The 23,824-nt window shown below is 51.6% G+C and overlaps 1 pseudogene; it reads left to right on the top strand.

Moving 5' to 3' along the window:
• Window positions 1-5,544: 5,544 nt before the first annotated feature.
• The window catches only part of LOC134908894 (cytochrome P450 2K6-like), an 81,390-nt pseudogene continuing 63,110 nt past the window's right edge, over window positions 5,545-23,824 (top strand).

Here is a 23,824-nt window from a genome sequence, read left to right on the forward strand (position 1 = left end):
GGACATTTACTAAGCAGTGACAAGAGCGGAGAAGTGAGCCAGTGAAGTTTCCCCATCAACCAATCAGCAGCTCTGTATTATTTTATAGTATGCAAATTATAGATGTTACTTCAGTGCTGATTGGTTGCCATGGGCAACTTCTCCACTGGCTTACTTCTCTGCTCTTATCACTGCTTGATATATGTCCCCCTTAGGGTGGTATCTAATTAGCTGTGCTATTTATGGCCCATTTTGTTAAACTGCAAAACACTGCAAAACAAGGGAATCCGCATCGCAGCCATCTTTCCCGTCACAGCACCCACGTGTGATGTCACAAGGCCTCACTCAAAAATGGCCCGAACCCGCCTGTGCTCCCATCGCCACGCCCCCGTGGCGCCACATTGCCACCCCCGTCCACCTCGCGAACACCTTTGTCTGTCAATCAGGCAAAGGCGTTCGCATAACTGCTATGATTTCCTGTTCCGCACCTGCACATAATGGGCCCTGCGCATCCACACATTAAAAGTAATATCACATAACACTTCTAGGGGTCATTTTCACCGTTTTTGGGAAAATAATATGGTGAGTGGAAACACTGATTTGAGGAACTCTGTCAAGTTGGATTATACACAAGAATAGAAATCCTTAAAGCATGGACTGCTGTGTTAGGCTGGATACACACTAGGCGACATATTGGAAGATATATCCTTCCGGCGCGGATTGGAATGGTAAATCATCCATATCGCTGAGTGTGTACGGCTGTCATCAGCGGGACCAACATCTGATGTGCTGCACGTAGAATGGGCTGACCAGGTTGATGATTGCATACAGGTGAATGCAGTGAGTAGGAGTATATTGCACAGCTGCACACCAGATAGTGCAGCGTATACAGCAGTGCAATATATCGTACCATCGGTGCTCTGGTCTGATGCAATGTTCATCGTCCTGATGTGTAGCCAGCATTAGGGTACCTTGAGGACAGAGTTTGAGAACCACTGCTCTAGGTTACTACTGTATGTTGATACAGGTTGAGTATCCCATATCCAAATATTCCGAAATACGGAATATTCCGAAATACGGACTTTTTTGAGTGAGAATTAGATAGTGAAACCTTTGTTTTCTGATGGCTCAATGTACACAAACTTTGTTTAATACACAAAGTTATTAAAAATATTGTATTAAATGACTTTCAGGCTGTGTGTATAAGGTGTATATGAAACCTAAATGAATTGTGGGAATGTAGACACACTTTGTTTAATGCACAGAGTTATAAAAAATATTGTTTAAAATGACCTTCAGGCTGTGTGTATAAGGTGTATGTGTAACATAAATGTATTCTGTGCTTAGACTTAGGTCCCATCACCATGATATCTCATTATGGTATGCAATTATTCCAAAATAAGGAAAAATCCGATATCCAAAATACTTCTGGTCCCAAGCATTTTGGATAAGGGATACTCAACCTGTAATATATAATATGTCTTGTTGTAGCTTGCTTCAGCATTCAATTATCGTAACAGTTTAGTGTTAAAGACAGTGTGGCAGGGACAGCATGATTGCACATGAGGTGGAACGGCAGGCTTTGCAGGATTGGAACAGCAGTAACAGGTCTGATGGAATCCAGTCTGGGTTTTAGCTGAGTCTGTGGTAAGCCAAAGCTGGGCTTATCACTTCACCTTGTTTGCTGTCTTTAAAAATGTGTTTTGGTCAGTAGGTCACTGCTCCTGATGCCAGCAAGTAGCTAGGCGATAGATAAGAGTCTGGGGTTACGTTAGGCATACCTCCCAACTTTTGTCATCAATGATAGAGGACCCTCACGTGGCTTAGCCGAGCGTGACCCAAACAAGGGGTGTGACCTCGTGTGAGGGGCATAGCCTCAGCTGAGTGGATGTGGCCTTGCGGCACAGAGCCATTTTGGGGGCGTTCCAATGCTCCCTGGGCAGCTGGGCAGCCCCCGGCTCACTTCCCCTCACTGAACAGATGCCGTGCGCATATGCACGGTATCTATTCAGGGATCACTCTCTGCTTTTCAGAGCAGAGCAGCGGGTGATCAAAGGATCCCCCAACTGCCCCCCCATCCGCGGTAAACTGCTGCTGGACAGTGTCCCGCTGGAATTGGGAGAGTTGGGAGGTATGGGTTAGGAGCCATTTGGAATATGCACTGTTTGTGATTACCAGAACTTTGTTATACTGCTGTTTTAAGAACTGCCTGTAAAACCTGACCTGCAAAACCTAGATGTGAAGCTGTATTCTGCCCGACGTGGAAATAAAGTGTGTAGGATTACACTCCATCGATGTGATTCCTGTCACAGCAGCTATATAAGCTATACTGTACATAGCCTATAATAAGTATGTTGAACACCTATAATGCTACAGTATGCAGAGGCGAAACTCTGGGAGGCAATGGAGGCATCTGCTGCCGGGCTCCTGTTCTGAAGTGGGCACCTCTCCTCCCATGCTGTGACACCATTTAATTAAGTTAATTGATTGCTGCTGCTATCTCTTTAATGGCCCACTTCCTCACTGGTCCCTGCACGTTACAAGTCACACCCTTTTTATTATAGATACACATTTTACAAGTGTCATACCCAGGATTAGATCCCACGACCTGGTGAACTGGAAGCAGACACCTTACTGATGAAGCTATTTGCTCCTGTATAGGAAATATGAGAATTCTTACTATATAAAGTTACTTCTCTGACAATTACACCTAACTACTCATAGTTAGAATTCTCATGCTTCCTCTACAGGAGCAAATAGCTCCATCAGTAAGGTGCCTGCAGTCAGTGTAACAGGTCATGGGTTCTAATCCTGGCTACGACTGCTAAGAATTGTGTGATTTAATATAGAAGACAATGAAATATGTACACAGTGTATAGATATATAAACATACATATATTTATTTACTGTAAATACGGGGGGAAGGGGGGGCACCAACATTTATTTTGCCTCCGGGCAATTGGAAAGAACTTACGCCACTGACAGTATGTCAAGTTGTTCTCCTATGGCAGACACAGAGTAGACTGTTAGAATAGCACATCTACGAGCATTTACTCAGATATGCAGGGGGGGGGGGGCACCCAGCACAGGGCTAGTCCGCCCCGCATGTCAGACCCTACCCCCCCAACAGGTACAAAAGCATGGCATAGCAGCGATGCTTTTGTACCTGGCAAGTAGCCCCCTGCTACCTGCCGCGTCCTGGGTCACAGCGGCTGCGAATGATGTCATGCAGCCGCCGTGGCCCGCCCCCACCCAATAGTCCAGACACGCCTCCATTGTCTGGACCGTACCCCGCCAACGGCGTTCTAATGCCATTGGCACGCCCCCTCCAACCCCACGCCCGCCACTGCCTGTCAATCAGGCAGAGGCAATCGCAACCCTGAGATGCTGATAGCATCTCACTGGGCTCACGGGGTGCGCACGCGCAGTGAGACGGCTGCGCGTGCGCACTCCACAAAATAATTCAGACTGCGATCCCACTGTCTCCACACATGCACGCAGCATCTATTCACCTGCTGGTGCTCCACCCAACTTCCCACCACGGGACGCTGCGGCCCGTGGATGGGACGGCAGGACAGTCCCAGGAAGGACAATTTGGTACTGTAGGTCTGATTGTATTCACACTTGAGAATTTACTGCCACAGTGTTCTGGACTGGCCTTGAGGACCACGTTTGAGGACCTCTGGTGTAGTGTTACCCTGGAGAATATGCATTCACAAGCAGCTGCAAGTCAACCACAAGCTGAATTTGATTTTAAATTCACTTAATTCCGGGATTTTAAAAGGGTCGGCCTCTTCCATACCCCCCAACATGACCCTCTCCAGGAGGGACACAATACTCTGGACTTCCCTCTTAGTGTATGATTGCCAGCACCTGTGTTGAACAGGTAAAGGGATAAGAAAGGTGTTTCAGCACAAGTGACGTCAATCATACATTCAGAGGGAATTCCAGGAACAGAGCGTTCTGTCCCTCCTGGATAGGATCATGTTGGGAGTTAAGGCCTCTTCTCTAATCTGTTCTATATGGCTATTTAGCATATGGGAGGGGGAAGAAAGTGGAGACTGGAGAGCAGGGAAAGGAATGGAGGGGGGTGCAGGGACGTGCAGTCAGGGGAGGCAGGGGAGGCAGTGCCTCCCCTGTCATAATCATTAAAATAATATAAAGAAAATACTTATGACACATATTCTGTGTCATAAGTATATGCGTTAGGCTTTATATTATTTTAATGATTCCTAGTGTGTAAAATATTAGTTTAAATGAGGTTAGGAGGCACCGCTGTCGGTGCCTCCCGCTGTAAGTGCAGAGGGCAGGAAGCAGGGAGACGGGACCAAGAATTGGGCAGTGAAAGCCCATTAAAAAATGATGCTGAAGCGGCACTTAGTGGAAGTGCCGCTTTGACAGGGGAGTGACAGGGGCGTGCTTTCAACCCATAGCACGCCCCTATCGCTAAGACTGACCACCACCAGCAGCGGTGGAGCGGGAAGTGAACCTGCCGGCTGCCTCTGTCAGGTCGGAATCCGCAGAGCAGGAGGGGAGCTGCGAGTCCCGGTCTCTGCCCAAGTCTCTGTCCCGCTGCTGTTACCAGTGTGAGGCGCGCCTTCCCCTTGTCCCGCCGCTGCCGTCTTACCTGAGTCCCACCGCCGCCGTCCTTACTCAGCCCCTGAGACCTGCTTCCTGCTGCCGCCGGCTGTCTGCTCCAGAGCGTCGCCGTAGCTGCCAGGACCCGAGGAGAGTGTCTGTGGATGGTGGATCGTGACCCCCCCCCCCAAGGCGAGTACCAACAACAACACACACACACACACACACACACACACACACACACACACACACACACACACACACACACACACACACACACACTCTCTCTCAATCTCTCTCTCACTCTCACTCTCTCTCTCTCGTCTGCTGATGTACTGTGTAAAAAAAAAGGGGGGGGACGCTGTCTGCCGTAATCTGTAACAAAGGGGGACGCTGTCTGCCGTAATGTGTAACAAAGGGGGATGCTGTCTGCGGTAACGTGTAAAAAGGGGGACGCTGTCTGCCGTAATGTGTAACAAATGGGGACGCTGTCTGCCGTAACGTGTAAAAAGGGGGATGCTGTCTGCCGTAATGTGTAAAAAAAAAAGGGGGACTGTCTGCCATAATGTGTAACAAAGGGGGACGCTGTCTGCCGTAATGTGTAACAAAGGGGGACGCTGTCTGCCGTAATGTGTAACAAAGGGGGACGCTGTCTGCCGTAATGAGTAAAAGAGGGGGTCTGTCTGCCGTAATGTGTAAAAAATGGACGCTGTCTGCCGTAATGTGTAAAAAGGGGTGCTGTCTGCCGTAATATGTAAAAAAGGGGTACCTCTGATCCCAATGCCCCAACTATTTAAACTCAAGGGCTACCTAAAACACATATTTGCAAAAAATAAATAAATGTTTAAATAAAAAAATAGAAGTAGGCAGGCACTGTCAGCCTACTTCCATAACATCACAAGTGGCGGTAAGGTTCATCGACGGACTTTGCGGATCATTATAGCTGCAGTGCCTCACCAGCCAATGACCTCACCGCACGCCACTGGGGGGGTGGAGTAGTTGAACAGTGCAAGGCTGCATACAGCTGCAGGAATCTCTGTCCCTACCCCAGTAAGTGTTCCGTCCTGTGGAGAGACAGCACTGCAGGAAAAGCAAGTAAGGAAACAGTATAATGTAGGACTGATGTAATGAGCAAGGGAACCTTGTGTAACATGCAGCTGTATAGGAGGAGCTGTATGTGTAACAAGCTGCTGTATAGGGGGAGCTGTATGTGTTACAAGCTGCTGTATGTGTTACAAGCTGCTGTATAGGGGGAGCTGTATGTGTAACAATCTGCTGTGTAGGGGGAGCTGTATGTGTAACAAGCTGTGGTGTGGGGTGGCACTGTATGTTTAACAGGCTGCTTTATAGGGTGGCACTGTATGTGTAACGGGCTACTGTGTAGGGTGGCACTGTATGTGTAACGGGCTACTGTGTAGGGTGGCACTGTATGTGTAACAGGCTGCTGTGAAGGGTGGCACTGTATGTTTAACAGGCTACTGTGTAGGGTGGCACTGTATGTGTAACGGGCTGCTGTGTAGGGTGGCACTGTATGTGTAACAGGCTACTTTGTGGGGTGGCACTGTATGTGTAATGGGCTGCTGTGTAGGGTGGCACTGTATGTTTAACAGGCTACTGTGTAGGGTGGCACTGTATGTGTAACGGGCTGCTGTGTAGGGTGGCACTGTATGTGTAACAGGCTACTTTGTGGGGTGGCACTGTATGTGTAACAGGCTACTGTGTGGGGTGGCACTGTTTGTGTAACAGGCTACTGTGTGGGGTGGCACTGTATGTGTAACAGGCTACTGTGTGGGGTGGCACTGTATGTGTAACAGGCTACTGTGTAGGGTGGCACTGTATGTGTAACAGGCTACTGTGTGGGGTGGCACTGTATGTGTAACAGGCACTGTATGTGTAACAGGCTTCTGTGTAGGGTGGCACTGTATGTGTAACAGGCTAATGTGTAGGGTGGGGCTGTATGTGTAACAGGCTACTGTGTAGGGTGGCGCTGTATGTGTAACAAGCTACTGTGTAGGGTGGCACTGTATGTGTAACAGGCTACTGTGTAGGGTGGCACTGTATGTGTAACAGGCTACTGTGTAGGGTGGCACTGTATGTGTAACTGGCTACTGTGTAGGGCGGCACTGTATGTGTAATAAGCTGCTGTGTAGGGTGGTGCTGTAAGTATAACAAGCTACTGTGTAGGGTAGCACTGTATGTGTAATAAGCTACTGTGTAGGGTGGCACTGTATGTGTAACGGGCTACTGTGTAGGGTGGCACTGTATGTGTAACGGGCTACTGTGTAGGATGGCACTGTATGTGTAACAGGCTGCTGTGTAGGGTGGCACTGTATGTTTAACAGGCTACTGTGTAGGGTGGCACTGTATGTGCAACGGGCTGCTGTGTAGGGTGGCACTGTATGTGTAACAGGCTACTTTGTGGGGTGGCACTGTATGTGTAACAGGCTACTATGTGGGGTGGCACTGTATGTGTAACAGGCTACTGTGTGGGGTGGCACTGTATGTGTAACAGGCTACTGTGTGGGGTGGCACTGTATGTGTAACAGGCACTGTATGTGTAACAGGCTACTGTGTAGGGTGGGGCTGTATGTGTAACAGGCTACTGTGTAGGGTGGCACTGTATGTGTAACTGGCTACTGTGTAGTGCGGCACTGTATGTGTAATAAGCTGCTGTGTAGGGTGGTGCTGTAAGTATAACAAGCTACTGTGTAGGGTGGCACTGTATGTGTAATAAGCTACTGTGTAGGGTGGCACCGTATGTGTAACAGGCTACTGTGTAGGGTGGCACTGTATGTGTAACAGGCTACTGTGTAGGATGGCACTGTATGTGTAACAGGCTACTGTATAGGGTGGCACTGTATGTGTAATAAGCTGCTGTGTAGGGTGGCACTGTATGTGTAACAGGCTACTGTGTAGGGTGGCGTTGTATGTGTAACAAGCTGCTGTGTAGGGTGGCACTGTATGTGTAACAAGCTGCTGTGTAGGGTGGCACTGTATGTGTAAATGGCTACTGTGTAGGGTGGCACTGTATGTGTAACAGGCTACTGTGTAGGGTGGCACTGTATGTGTAACTGGCTACTGTGTAGGGTGGCACTGTATGTGTAACTGGCTACTGTGTAGGGTGGCACTGTATGTGTAATAAGCTGCTGTGTAGGGTGGCGCAGTATGTGTAACAAGCTACTGTGTAGGGTGGCGCAGTATGTGTAACAAGCTACTGCGTAGGGTGGCACTGTATGTGTAATAAGCTGCTGTGTAGGGTGGCGCAGTATGTGTAACAAGCTACTGTATAGGGTGGCACTGTATGTGTAATAAGCTGCTGTGTAGGGTGGCGCTGTATGTGTAACAGGCTACTGTGTAGGGTGTAACAGGCTACTGTGTAGGGTGGCACTGTATGTGTAACAGGCTACTGTGTAGGGTGGCACTGTATGTGTAACAAGCTACTGTGTAGGGTGGCACTGTATGTGTAACAAGCTGCTGTGTAGGGTGGCACTGTATATGTAAATGGCTACTGTGTAGGGTGGCGCTGTATGTGTAAATGGCTACTGTGTAGGGTGGCGTTGTATGTGTAACAAGCTGCTGTGTAGGGTGGCGCTGTATGTGTAAATGGCTACTGTGTAGGGTGGCGCTGTATGTGTAAATGGCTACTATGTAGGGTGGCGTTGTATGTGTAACAAGCTGCTGTGTAGGGTGGCGCTGTATGTGTAAATGGCTACTGTGTAGGGTGGCGTTGTATGTGTAACAAGCTGCTGTGTAGGGTGGCGCTGTATGTGTAACAAGCTGCTGTGTAGGGTGGCGCTGTATGTGTAACAGGCTACTGTGTAGGGTGGCGCTGTATGTGTAACAGGCTACTGTGTAGGGTGGCGCTGTATGTGTAACAGGCAGGGCCGGAGCTTCCACTAGGCAGCTTTAGGCAGCTGCCTAGGGGCGTCGGGACCTGAGGGGGCGGCCTGCTACAGCTGCCTAAAAAAGGTAGCATAGTCCTACCTTTCACAGCCACTGCAATCCCCCTGAATGCGTATCTTACAGTAGCTGTGACTGCTAAGCTCCCGTATTGCAGCTTCCAGCTCCACCTCCACCCGGCACTGGCAGTAACTTTGACAGCTCCTGGAGTCCTGGCTGGGGGTGACATGCAGCACTGCTCTTCATTCCAGGCTCTTTCACAGACTACTCAGTTCCAAATCTGCATCGCAGCCTGCAGGTAAGGTGGCTGCACAGTGCATTCTCTGCATTGATAAGGAAAGAGGGCGAGAGCAGCGGTGTGGTGAGGGGGTGGGGGGAGGAGATAAGGAGCAGGCATGCACACAGTCTGGGGGGATGAGCAGCAGCATGCACACAGATTTTAGGGGGGATAGAACAGCAGACATTTAACAGAGTAGGGGTTGAGAGCAGCATGCCTTGCATCTGAAGGGTGGGTAGGGGGAAGGGGCAGAAGGCAGAAGTTTTGCTTAGGGTGCCGAGAAACCTTGCACCGGCCCTGGTAACAGGCTACTGTGTAGGGTGGCACTGTATGTGTAACAGGCTACTGTGTAGGGTGGCACTGTATGTGTAACAGGCTACTGTGTAGGGTGGCGCTGTATGTGTAACAGGCTACTGTGTAGGGTGGCGCTGTATGTGTAACAAGCTACTGTGTAGGGTAGCACTGTATGTGTAACAGGCTACTGTGTAGGGTGGCGCTGTATGTGTAACAGGCTACTGTGTAGGGTGGCACTGTATGTGTAACAAGCTGCTGAGGGTGGCGCTGTATGTGTAACAGGCTACTGTGTAGGGTGGCGCTGTATGTGTAACAAGCTGCTGAGGGTGGCGCTGTATGTGTAACAGGCTACTGTGTAGGGTGGCGCTGTATGTGTAACAGGCTACTGTGTAGGGTGGCACTGTATGTGTAACAGGCTACTGTGTAGGGTGGCACTGTATGTGTAACCAGCTGCTGAGGGTGGCACCGTATGTGTAACAGGCTACTGTGTAGGGTGGTGCTGTATGTGTAACAAGCTGCTGAGGGTGGCGCTGTATGTGTAACAGGCTACTGTGTAGGGTGGCGCTGTATGTGTAACAAGCTGCTGAGGGTGGCGCTGTATGTGTAACAGGCTACTGTGTAGGGTGGCGCTGTATGTGTAACAGGCTACTGTGTAGGGTGGCACTGTATGTGTAACAGGCTACTGTGTAGGGTGGCGCTGTATGTGTAACAAGCTGCTGAGGGTGGCGCTGTATGTGTAACAGGCTACTGTGTAGGGTGGCGCTGTATGTGTAACAAGCTGCTGAGGGTGGCGCTGTATGTGTAACAGGCTACTGTGTAGGGTGGCACTGTATGTGTAACAGGCTACTGTGTAGGGTGGCACTGTATGTGTAACAAGCTACTGTGTAGGGTGGCGCTGTATGTGTAACAGGCTACTGTGTAGGGTGGCGCTGTATGTGTAACAAGCTGCTGAGGGTGGCGCTGTATGTGTAACAGGTTACTGTGTAGGGTGGCACTGTATGTGTAACAAGCTGCTGTGTAGGGTGGCGCTGTATGTGTAACAGGCTACTGTGTAGGGTGGCGCTGTATGTGTAACTGGCTACTGTGTAGGGTGGCGCTGTATGTGTAACTGGCTACTGTGTAGGGTGGCGCTGTATGTGTAACAAGCTGCTGAGGGTGGCGCTGTATGTGTAACAGGTTACTGTGTAGGGTGGCACAGTATGTGTAACAAGCTGCTGTGTAGGGTGGCGCTGTATGTGTAACAGGCTACTGTGTAGGGTGGCGCTGTATGTGTAACTGGCTACTGTGTAGGGTGGCACTGTATGTGTAACAAGCTACTGTGTAGGGTGGCACTGTATGTGTAACGGGCTACTGTGTAGGGTGGCACTGTATGTGTAACAGGCTACTGTGTAGGGTGGCACTGTATGTGTAACAAGCTGCTGAGGGTGGCGCTGTATGTGTAACAGGCTACTGTGTAGGGTGGCGCTGTATGTGTAACAAGCTGCTGAGGGTGGCGCTGTATGTGTTACAGGCTACTGTGTAGGGTGGCGCTGTATGTGTAACAGGCTACTGTGTAGGGTGGCACTGTATGTGTAACAGGCTACTGTGTAGGGTGGCACTGTATGTGTAACCAGCTGCTGAGGGTGGCACCGTATGTGTAACAGGCTACTGTGTAGGGTGGTGCTGTATGTGTAACAAGCTGCTGAGGGTGGCACTGTATGTGTAACAGGCTACTGTGTAGGGTGGCGCTGTATGTGTAACAAGCTGCTGAGGGTGGCGCTGTATGTGTAACAGGCTACTGTGTAGGGTGGCGCTGTATGTGTAACAGGCTACTGTGTAGGGTGGCACTGTATGTGTAACAGGCTACTGTGTAGGGTGGCGCTGTATGTGTAACAAGCTGCTGAGGGTGGCGCTGTATGTGTAACAGGCTACTGTGTAGGGTGGCGCTGTATGTGTAACAAGCTGCTGAGGGTGGCGCTGTATGTGTAACAGGCTACTGTGTAGGGTGGCACTGTATGTGTAACAGGCTACTGTGTAGGGTGGCACTGTATGTGTAACAAGCTACTGTGTAGGGTGGCGCTGTATGTGTAACAGGCTACTGTGTAGGGTGGCGCTGTATGTGTAACAAGCTGCTGAGGGTGGCGCTGTATGTGTAACAGGTTACTGTGTAGGGTGGCACTGTATGTGTAACAAGCTGCTGTGTAGGGTGGCGCTGTATGTGTAACAGGCTACTGTGTAGGGTGGCGCTGTATGTGTAACTGGCTACTGTGTAGGGTGGCGCTGTATGTGTAACTGGCTACTGTGTAGGGTGGCGCTGTATGTGTAACAAGCTGCTGAGGGTGGCGCTGTATGTGTAACAGGTTACTGTGTAGGGTGGCACTGTATGTGTAACAAGCTGCTGTGTAGGGTGGCGCTGTATGTGTAACAGGCTACTGTGTAGGGTGGCGCTGTATGTGTAACTGGCTACTGTGTAGGGTGGCACTGTATGTGTAACAAGCTACTGTGTAGGGTGGCACTGTATGTGTAACGGGCTACTGTGTAGGGTGGCACTGTATGTGTAACAGGCTACTGTGTAGGGTGGCACTGTATGTGTAACAGGCTACTGTGTAGGGTGGCGCTGTATGTGTAACTGGCTACTGTGTTGGGTGGCGCTGTATGTGTAACAAGCTGCTGAGGGTGGCGCTGTATGTGTAACAGGTTACTGTGTAGGGTGGCACTGTATGTGTAACAAGCTGCTGTGTAGGGTGGCGCTGTATGTGTAACAGGCTACTGTGTAGGGTGGCGCTGTATGTGTAACGGGCTACTGTGTAGGGTGGCACTGTATGTGTAACAGGCTACTGTGTAGGGTGGCGCTGTATGTGTAACAGGCTACTGTGTAGGGTGGCGCTGTATGTGTAACAGGCTACTGTGTAGGGTGGCACTGTATGTGTAACAAGCTACTGTGTAGGGTGGCACTGTATGTGTAACGGGCTACTGTGTAGGGTGGCACTGTATGTGTAACAGGCTACTGTGTAGGGTGGCACTGTATGTGTAACAGGCTACTGTGTAGGGTGGCGCTGTATGTGTAACTGGCTACTGTGTAGGGTGGCGCTGTATGTGTAACTGGCTACTGTGTAGGGTGGCGCTGTATGTGTAACAAGCTGCTGAGGGTGGCGCTGTATGTGTAACAGGTTACTGTGTAGGGTGGCACTGTATGTGTAACAAGCTGCTGTGTAGGGTGGCGCTGTATGTGTAACAGGCTACTGTGTAGGGTGGCGCTGTATGTGTAACTGGCTACTGTGTAGGGTGGCACTGTATGTGTAACAAGCTACTGTGTAGGGTGGCACTGTATGTGTAACGGGCTACTGTGTAGGGTGGCACTGTATGTGTAACAGGCTACTGTGTAGGGTGGCACTGTATGTGTAACAGGCTACTGTGTAGGGTGGCACTGTATGTGTAACGGGCTACTGTGTAGGGTGGCACTGTATGTGTAACAGGCTACTGTGTAGGGTGGCGCTGTATGTGTAACAAGCTGCTGAGGGTGGCGCTGTATGTGTAACGGGCTACTGTGTAGGGTGGCACTGTATGTGTAACAGGCTACTGTGTAGGGTGGCACTGTATGTGTAACAGGCTACTGTGTAGGGTGGCACTGTATGTGTAACGGGCTACTGTGTAGGGTGGCACTGTATGTGTAACTGGCTACTGTGTAGGGTGGCGCTGTATGTGTAACTGGCTACTGTGTAGGGTGGCGCTGTATGTGTAACAAGCTGCTGAGGGTGGCGCTGTATGTGTAACAGGTTACTGTGTAGGGTGGCGCTGTATGTGTAACTGGCTACTGTGTAGGGTGGCACTGTATGTGTAACAAGCTACTGTGTAGGGTGGCACTGTATGTGTAACGGGCTACTGTGTAGGGTGGCACTGTATGTGTAACAGGCTACTGTGTAGGGTGGCACTGTATGTGTAACAGGCTACTGTGTAGGGTGGCACTGTATGTGTAACGGGCTACTGTGTAGGGTGGCACTGTATGTGTAACAGGCTACTGTGTAGGGTGGCACTGTATGTGTAACGGGCTACTGTGTAGGGTGGCACTGTATGTGTAACGGGCTACTGTGTAGGGTGGCACTGTATGTGTAACGGGCTACTGTGTAGGGTGGCACTGTATGTGTAACAGGCTACTGTGTAGGGTGGCACTGTATGTGTAACAAGCTGCTGAGGGTGGCGCTGTATGTGTAACAGGCTACTGTGTAGGGTGGCACAAATCCCTGGCAGCATGTGTGCAGGGGGTAAGACATGCACAGATCCTCTGAAGTAACTGATGGAGGTCAGAAGAAACGCATTAGAGGACAATTGTTTTTTCAGCCAGCACTTATTCTGCACGGTTATCCTGTGTACAGGTTCATGTATGTCTTTGAAATTAAACTTCTGGGAGAACCTGTGGACGGAATAAAGGTCACTAAACATTTATAATTTATCAACTCAGTCTCCCATGTGAACTAGGGTGCTCATTCCGAGTTGTTCGCTAGCTGCAATTGTTCGCAGCGCAGCGATCAGGCTAAAAAACGGCAGTCCTGCGCATGCGGCGCAATGCGCATGCGCGACGTATGGGCACAACGAACGATGCAGTTTTGCACAGGGTCTAGCGATGCATTTCAGTCGCACTGGTTGCCGCAGAGTGATTGACATGAAGTGGGCGTTTCTGGGTGGCAACTGACCGTTTTCAGGGAGTGTTCGGGAAAAACGCAGGCGTGGCTGGGCGAACGCTGGGCGGGTGTGTGACGTCAAATCCAGAACTGAATAGGCGGAAGTTATCTCAAGCGCTGAGTAGGTTTTGAGCTACTCTGAAACTACACAAATTTTTTTTGCAGGCACTCTGCTGTAAAAATGTTCGCACTTCTGCTAAGCTAAAATACACTCCCAGTGGGCGTAGCGTTTGCACGTCTGCTAAAAACTGCTAGCGAGCGATCAACGCGGAATGACCACCAAGGTTCTGTGTTTACTATGCAAGAGCCGTCTTACCATTACACCAAGTTGTCACAGCGCACATCCTCAGCTGCCGTTGCGATCCCGCTCGCAATGAGGGTTTCATGGAGAAGTGATTGACAGGAAGTGACCATTTGGAGTTAGCAAGGAGTGGCTGGAAAAACGCAGGTGTGTCATGGCTGTTTTTTGGCGCATGTATCTGCTGTCAGCTGCAGACTTGTATGTGCAAAAACATGGCACCTGCGTCGCTGCGGCCAGTCTGCGTAGCCATTAGCCTACCCGTATCATCGATTTTCGTCTTTTTTGCCCATAGGCTGCAAATGTGTACGTAATTGCGAATGATATTGCGATGGTTCCGGTGGTCATCTCTGTTTTCAATTCTTGTGCGGCAGCAACACTTGCCAACATTAGCAACCCTGTAACCTAGAAAAGTGCAGTTGCATCTACAAACAAACATGGATTAGGTCCACACTGCAGAACTTTCTGCTAATTCAGGGCCTAATTCAGCGTTCACCGTCTCAAGCCCTGTGCGCACACGTGAGATGCAAAGACAATGTTTGTGGGGTGGGCCGCGGCGGCCAAAAACAGGGGCCAGGGAGCTACTCGCCAGGTGCGAAAGCATCGCCAATGTGCGATACTTTCGCACGTCTGCGGGAGAGGGGAGGGCCTGGCCTGGCATGCTGGGCGTCCCCCTCATGTCAGAGATTGTGATCATAGCTGTGCATTTTTTTTCGCACATCTCCGATCAGCTCTGAATCACCCCCTCAGTCTGAAGGAAAGTTACACAGACACTGTTACTTGTTGTTACTTGTTACTGCACCTGTGTTCCCTATCACCAGTACACCACCTCTGTACGTAATGCAGGCTTATTCTGAATAGTTCTAGCAATCTCCCAGCCTCCATATTGAAGGCTCTGCTCTACTTATTTTGTTGCCAGAACCCTCACCCCCCCCCCCCCCCCCCCCCAACCCTGCACCTCACCTTCCATTTGCTGTGGTCCACTACTGCCCACCTGTTGCTAGTTCATTCTGAGTACAGGAGAAGTTTACTGGAAGCAGCAGAGCAGAATGGGCCCAGTTTTTATTGTATTTGCATATTGCATTGACTTCATTACAGCTGCTGAGGGGCTGATGGTGCTCTGGTGTGATCTGTTTGCCAGGATGTACCATGGAACTGCCGCGGACCCTCCACAAGTTTCTAATGGGGCTGCTAGGCTGTCAGATTTACATAGCTCCGTACTGCTTGGCCCTGGCATCTAATGCCCTCTTCAGATAACGTTAGATGTTGGGCTACACTTTGCACAACTTAGCAGCAGATGATTCTTCTGGAACCCTCCCTGGCAATGTCCAACGCAGATGCCTAGGGGTGGCCAGCGCTATGTAAGCCATCAATGGCGAAACTGAGTGGCCATTGATGGTCTCCAACTAATTATTTAGGTTTTTAACAATGCCCTCAGTTTAACTTCTAAATAGCTACATATACAGTCAAATATACGGTCAAATTTAAAGGCATGTAGAGAGGAGCCGGAACTACAGCAGTACAGAGACCAGCGAGCGGAACACCAGGGCTTAAACTATAACCAGCAAGGAGACCAAGCCCTCCCTACCTTAAATCAGTCACAGCAACCAATCGAAATTCCTGGGAGAAAAGCCCAAATTATAATAATCTTCTGCAGCTGAGCGCTGCAAGTACAAAGAACAGCGTTCCGGCTGCTTAGTGGCAGCCTGGACCAAGAACCGCCACGGACGCCAAGAGTCGGGACTATCCGCTAGTGTGACGTGGCCTACCAGTCGCTTGACATCGGCCGGGAACCGCTGAGGGGGAGAGGCGCTGCGGCAGCTCCTCTTCTTATTTCTAGAACAAGACTGTCATCATAGTTTAAACGCAGCCTGTAAAATGACAGAAGCTGATTGATTGGTTCGTTATATCTCTCCACTTTTCCTCATTCCAACATTTGATAAATATTCCCTATAGCCTGCAACGTTTTGATCGAAGCATAAATTATCATTTGTAGTAACAGACTGTCATACGCTATAAGGATCAGATTTGTTAGACAGTCATAGATTCCATAGCCTTGAGAGTGACCTCTGTTCTTTGACCCTTCACGTGTTTATACTGTACTGTATGTCCTACACAGGATAATAATAGGTAACAGGAGGTATTGCCTCAGCGCTGAACAGTACAGAAAAGGTTATGTTAAGAATCAATACTTAGGCTAGCAATACATCATCCACATGCTGGAAATGGTAAGGAGCCAGCTTATACACAGATGTATTAAACCTTCTTAAAAGAACAAGTGTAGGTGTTGTCCTTCGCAACCAATTAGAATCTACCTATCGCTTATCAAGTACAGTCTATAAAATAATAGCTATAAGCTGATTTGGTTGCTACGGGCAACGTTAGAACTTGTAGAAATTAAAAAGAAAAAGAAACCTACCAAGGCTCAGCGTCCGTGTAAGTAATGTAGGGGTCTATTTACTAAACCTTGGTTGGAGATATGTAGGGGGTCTATTTACTAAACCTTGGTTGGAGGTAAAGGCCCTCATTCCGAGTTGTTCGCTCGCTAGCTGCTTTTAGCAGCATTGCACACGCTAGGCCGCCGCCCTCTGGGAGTGAATCTTAGCTTTGCAGAATAGCAAACGAAAGATTAGCAGAATTGCGAATAGAAATTTCAAAGCAGTTTCTGAGCAGCTCCAGACCTACTCACAAATAACGATCAGTTCAGTCAGTTTCGTTCCTGGTTTGACGTCACACACACACGCCCTGCGTTCGGCCAGCCACTCCCTCGTTTATCCAGCCACTCCCGCGTTTTTCCCTGAAACGCCATGCGTTTTTCCGCACACTCCCATAAAACGGCCAGTTTCCGCCCAGAAACACCCACTTCCTGTCAATCACACTCCGATCAGCAGAACGATGAAAAAACCTAGTTACCCCGTGAGTAAAATACCAAACTTTTGTGCTAATTTACTTGGCGCAGGCGCGCTGCGTACATTGCGCATGCGCAGTTTGCGACTAATCGCTACGTAGCGAAAAAAAATAACGAGCTAACAACTCGGAATCACCCCCAAAGTTCACAGCTCCTAACTGTCCTTTTTCAAACCCAGCCTGTCACATGGCAGTTAGGAGCCAATTAGCTGCTACTTTATCTCCGTTGACTTTATTTCCGTCCAAGGCTTAGTAAATAGACCCCGTAGTCACTTAAAGGCGTTATCCGCAGTAACTGCAAACATCAAATAGATGAGACAAAATAGAGTAAATTGCCTTGAAGATCTCCAAATAGTCGAGTGTGTTAAAGGGTTCGTTCCCAATAGGCATAGATACTTAACATAGTATAGCAATGTATAAGCAGTTAAATTGAATAATGAAATATTCGTCAGTGGTGATGTGGCAGCCTTTTAAAACTCTATGACATATGATTAGACTTAAAAAGGGTATAACATATTTATTACATAGTGTAAACAACTAAACATCCTAGTGATATTTGGTGGACCCCTGCATTCAAAGTAAAGCATTCATTACCTCTAATACCAAGAAATAAAGACACGGAGACTTGAATTTGGCAGAAAAATTGCTAGCTATTTATTTGACCCTAACCATAGCAAACCTGTAAATGAAAACTTTGTTAAGATGCCGATTCAGCCGGCATATGGTGGCAGAAAAAAGAACGGCTCTATTCAACTGACGCTAACCTTAAAATGCTAAAATCAAAACCATCCTAATTTAACTACAAACTATAAAATCGGTAATAGGTGACAACTCAACCCCCACAGTGACTACCTACACTGATGGGTGCCCTGCTGCTGCCTCCCGGACGGGTGGTCGAGCGGCCAATAAGTCGATGGAGATGAGTGCACCTAAACCACACCACACCAAACTGTAAATCACTACAGCTTACCATACAACTACAAACTGCCGTTCTTTTCCGCCAACAGCGAAAGACTCCTCCCCAGAGTCTTCGCACCGCCACCATAACCTCACCCTAACTCCTGCAACACTAGACACAGATCCTCCAGGAAAAGCATCATCCCCTCATTGGATAGATGCACACCATCAGGCCGAAAAAGGTGACTGTCTCGGAAACCGAATCCTAGGGTGGCGAACTACTTTGCCTCCGTGGGACAGCACCCACTTCGCCACCGCCCCGTTCACCTTCTTTCTGGCCTCATCAATCAGGCGACCGTCCGCCACACCTCGCCAACTCAACCTTGGCACCATCAAGGAGAACACCAATACGCAATTGGTCCATGCTGCGGCCACACTTGCCAGATCCTGTATCATGGCCCACCGCAACTCCAAAGATGTCCTCTTCCCCATGTCGTTGCCACCTAGATGGACAACCAGCACCCTGGGGACTCCATGCTTGCTGGCCTGACTGACAAGTCTACTCCTCAGGTCTTTCCACATCATCTCTCGCCAACCAAGCCAACGAACTCCCTGAGCCCTAGGAAACATCTGAGCCCCATCCGAGGCCAGAAACTTGGCGGCCCAATACACATAAGAGTGGCCAACCACCCAAATAGCCAAGTCATCTACAAACCAACCTGAAGAGGAGGAAAAGGGGGTAAAATTGGTTACTAATTATCTATACCATTGTTTATTAAATGCATTAACCTGAAGGATCTGCCAAAAAGAAAAATTTTGAGTTTTTGTTTATTGCAGAAGTCACGGCCTAGCCGATCTGCACAAGCTTCTAGCCAATTTGAAGCGAACATAAACACACAATGGGAAAAATCAAATTAAAATAAGAAATTAAACGAGTGGGGGGGGGGGGGAGGGGGGGTATAAAATGGGAAAAACATGTAAGAACTCAGCTGGAGGTGAAAGCGTAAAACCTGCTGAGGGACTTTGATTAGAACTGATCAGCCGAATTGTGGATTAGAATTCAGTCCGACAAGTCAGGCAAAAATCGCAAAAGAACTCCAGACCCCCGCTGCCGGCTCATGTCAGCAGCGGCGAGTGGCTAATCCCTGAGTAGGATAAAACGGGAAAACGAACAAACGCATGACACAAGAACGTACTGAACTGTAACAACATGATTATAACAACTTTAATTAAACAAAAAACCACGCGCAAGCCAACCTCTCATGCAACGGGGCGAATATAACGTCTGTAACTTGACGACTTCCATCGCCTCACCGCCTGGATCTCAGCCATGGAAAATCCCGCCGACGCAGCCGACGTCGCAGCCCCTATGCGGAAGGAATGTGTCCCGAAAGCAGCGGGTGGAAGGCCCAAGCTCGCCAGACAACGACCCAGCATCCAACGAAATTGATATTTCGTCACCGGCAGCCCGTCATAATGCAGCAGCCATGACCCCCTCCTGTCGGGCCGTACTGCCTCATATTGCACTGCCAACCTCACTGGGCAAATGCTCTCCTCAAGTGCCGGAACCAAGGTGACCCATCGACCTCTCCCCAATTGGTCCGTCTTAGAGCGCCGCAATCTGCATAGCAAGGACCTCTCACCCACCACCACGTCCCCGACAAGCATGCGCGAATCTGCTCGCTTAGAAGGCGCTGCCAATTCCGAAACCCTAAAGGCCCCGTGGTAAGCCATGGAGAACGCCAAACTAAACAATAGTGACTCAAACATGGACGACGTGATACCTCCAGCTGCCCTGATGACAGCCGGCAGCAACGCCGCATCAATGGGCCGCCTCTTGTCAGGCGGCGTCGGCGCTACGCGTGCCCATCCTTTCATCGCCTTCAGCAGAATCCCGCTTTTCGTCACGTCAGGGACACCCTTGATTTTGCTGAAAAACGAAATACCAGCCAAGTACCGGGATACCACCGCTCTGGACCTACCCGAAACATACAGCTGCCAAATAAAAGAAAGCATCATCCGATGCCCGCTCTTACCTTGCTGATTTCGTCCTCGAACAAACTCCTCCCACTCGCTCCAAGCTTGTCCGTAAGCCTTCAGCGTGGTTGGCGCTAGACCTTCCAGTCCGGCCCGATCACCTGCCAGACATAACCGGGACAATGAAAACCATGCTCGTCGGCCTCGGGTGCCAACAACCAAAACCTTTCCCACTGCCCTCGTGACAATGCGTCGGCAATTCCGTTCTCCAGACCAGGCACATGCTGCGCGCGGAACCACAGGTTCCTACGTAGGCACGTCACTAGCAACTGTCCCAGCACCCGCAGAACCACCAGCGACTTCGCCCTCTGGTTATTTATCGCGTGCACCACGCCCAGATTGTCACATCTAAACAAGATGCTGCGATGAGCCAGCCGATCGCCCCAGACCTCTAGCGCCACCATAATGGGGAAAAGCTCAAGAAGCAAAAGGTCCTTAGTTAAACCCTCGCGACGCCATTCCGCCGGCCATGAAGCCGCGCACCAAGATCCCTCCAGATAGCAACCGAATCCAGAGGCACCCGCTGCGTCGGTGAACAGCTGCAACCTAGCGCTGTCGACCGTTGGGGCCTGCCATATACACACCCTGTTGAAGTCCTCCAGGAACGAGGCCCATACGGCCAAATCCCTCTTAATCTCGGAGGACAGACGCACGAAATGGTGTGGTCTGGCACACCCCGCAGTCGCCCTTTCTAGCTTCCGGCAAAAAAACCCTGCCCATCGGTATTACCCGACAAGCAAAGTTCAACATGCCCAGCAAGGACTGCGCCTGCCGCAGTGTGACTTTACGCGACCCCTCGAACCGGGAAATAGCGTCGCGGAGCTACACCACCTTGTCCCGAGGCAGTCGAGACGACCCCGCCACCGTGTCATCTCAATCCCCAAAAATGACAAACAGGAGGCCGGTCCCTCTGTTTTATCCTCGGCCACGGGAACGCCGAAGTGGAAAAACAGAGCTCGGATGCTGAAAAGCAAGTCGCCGCACCGTGATGAATTTGCCGGACCCGCACACAGGAAGTCATCGAGGTAATGGGCGACCCCGTGACCCCCAGACGAAGACTCCACGCACCAATGCAGAAACGTGCTAAACCGTTCGAAAAACGAGCATGAAACGGAACATCCCATCGGCAAACATTTGTCGATGAAATACTCCGCTCCTATCCGAAAACCCATAAAACGGAATGAGTCCGGATGTAACGGCAGCAACCGAAAAGTGGACTCAACATCAATCTTAGCCATGAGGGCCCCAGTCCCGTAACTGTGGACCAGCTCCAACGCCTCGTCAAACGACTGATACACCAACGAGCAATGCGCCGGCGGTATCGCGTCATTAACCGACGTCCCCGACGGGTAAGAAAGATGCTGAATGAGCCGAAAAGCGCCTGGAGTCTTCTTGGGACCCACCCCCACTGGAGAGATGACCAAACCATCCACCGGGGGTGATATAAATGGTCCCTCCATCCTGCCCAACCTGACCTCCTTATCCACTTTCTCCCGCAGCACCAACGGCAAGGCTCGGGCAGACTGGAGGTTCCGCTGGGCCCGCACCGACACCTCGCTCGCAACAGGCAAGCGAAAACCGGAAAACAAAAAATTTTGCATCCGCCCTATTTGGATACCAATCCAACCACTTGCCCATCGTATCCAAATTAATTGGCGTTGGAGCTCTGCGGAGCGCTCCCGCCCGCGGCCTGTCGTGGATAAGTTTGCTTACCCCGGGCACCCTGACAACTGCCTTTGAAGCAGGAGGAGGCTGGGTGGGATCCGCCACATTGCAAGCACAATTGTCGAAAATGACACTGCTTGCCGAAGGAACAGGCCGCGTTGTTAAACGCGAAACATTTTCCTTTTGTGGCGGCTTGCCCCCCCGCGCGGATGGCCGACCTACCTGGCGTGCCCGATCCGCCGTCCGCGCCGGACCCCTGGGCGGACGACCCTGCGCGGTGCCCGTCCGCCCCCCGCGCTCCGGGGCTCCTTAGCCTGTTGCGAAGCCCGAGTGACTTTGAGCCAGACTTCCACGTCCTTGCACCCAAAGTCCATGACCTGTAACCCGTCCTGCTTCTCCCTGAATTCCTGGTCATACCTACGCCACTCCGAGCCCGAAGATGTGCGCTGCATGTCGTGTATGAGATGCAGGTACCGAATTATGTTCATGTGCTCGTCCGGTCTATCTTCCAGGTAACAAGCCGCGAAGACCCAAAACCCCGCCAGCCAATTGTCGAAGGTACGGAAAGCCTCGGCTCCGATGCCCTTCTTTGCTGCCGCCGACTTATACTCCTTCTTCGCGTCCTTTGTCAGGACGAACACATCAACGAAGTCCCCCCTGCAAATCTTCCTACGGCAGCTATCCCTCAGCCCCCGCATTACTGCAGTATAGTCGCAGCGGACAACCCCGGGCAAATCGCGGCGTTTCTTGGCCCTGCGAGCTTCCTCGCTCAGCCGCTTGCGCCTCTTCCGCCTTCTCTGCTGACCCGCCGCCCTCTTGGCGAATTTCGTCGCACGCTTCTTCGCCCTAGTCGTACTACTGATGTCGGACGCCGGCGACGACAGAGAAGATGAAGAGGAGGAAGAGGAAAAGCTGCGCGAACTAGAGCTCGCGGAGGAGCCCGATATCGACTGTACCACCTCACCTGATGTGGTCGACTGCCCCAACATGGAATCCTCCGGCGCGGCAAAACCGGCGTCTTCCTCCTCGGACTCTGCCATCTCCACTTCACCGCGATCCCCTGCAGAAGATAAAGGAGCGAAGGACCCAGAAAGCAATCGCGGCGCATGCCGAGCAACTCGTGAGGAGGGCGTCCCCGCCGCGCGTCCCTGCCCGTCTTGTCCCGGACCATGATCCAGTTCCGCGGCGGCCGCCCCGAGCTCCCGGCAGGTGCGAGCAACTCGCTGCGCCGCCGAAACCCTCCACACACCGGACCCGCCTGCCACCGCAGGAGTGCTGCAACTTGGGGCCGCACCGGGGGATGCAGCCGAGGCCAGCGGCCCCAGGCGGGGAAAAGGGGGCGCCCCTGACCAATTGCGAACCAGACCCCCACCAAGCTCCGCCTCTACCGGGGGACTGGTCGTCGGTGCCAACGCTGCCCTCGCTCTCCACATCCACACTCGCCCCCTCCCCCTGCGGACCGGAGCTATCTCCGGCCGCTGGGAGGGAGCCGCGGCGAGAACGGTCAGCGCGTGCAGCAGCCCTGCGGCCACTAACCCATTCCCTGTCCCCCCTCCTCCCCCGTATGCCGCTGGGTTCCGGCTCCAGGGGAGTGAGTTGGGGAGACAGAGAAACCTGCGGCGCGGCTGCACGCGCACGGCGCCGCTTGCAGTGAGCACGGGCGCAGACCCTGCCTCATGCTGTGCAACCCTGCTGCCTCCTATCATTGACCTGCCTCCTCCCCCCCCCCCCGGCCCCCGCCGGACTCCGGCTGCCGTGACAATGAGGCTAGCGGCGCTGCTGCGCGCACACGTGTGCCAACGGCGCTGCCGGAGGCGAGCGTGGGCTCACCTCGTGCGCGCGTCCCACTGCCTCCCGCCAGCGAGCTCCCGTCCGCATTCCCGAGTCAACTACCGCGTGAGGCTCCGCGCGGCTAACATCCGTCCCCCCCCCCCCCCGCCTGGCACCTCCACTCGGCCTCGGCAAGGGGGAAGTGATAGGGGCCGAGTGCAGCTCTACCGACGGGCGCCCATCGCGGCGCGCATGCGCGCGCCTGACACAGCTGCTTCGTCTGCCGCGCTCGGAGGTGAGGGCTGCTGCCCTTCCACCTCCGGGCGGCCTGACCGGACCTCCGGCCTACCCCGCCGCCCGCGCCCACCCGGCAAAGCCGACCTGGCCCTCAGCGGCGAGGCCGACCTGGTCCGCCGCCCTACGTCCCTGCCCGAGCCTGCGGAGGCCCCAGGGGACGGAGCCCCGTCCCCCAGGCCAGCCACCCCTTCCTCGGGCCCAGCTCCACCGCCAGAAGCGCGGTACCGAGCTGGGGTCCCGGCGGAACGACAAGGGCGGGAAGCCATG

This window comes from Pseudophryne corroboree, chromosome 4 (genome assembly GCF_028390025.1).
Source record: "Pseudophryne corroboree isolate aPseCor3 chromosome 4, aPseCor3.hap2, whole genome shotgun sequence".
NCBI lineage: Eukaryota > Metazoa > Chordata > Amphibia > Anura > Myobatrachidae > Pseudophryne > Pseudophryne corroboree.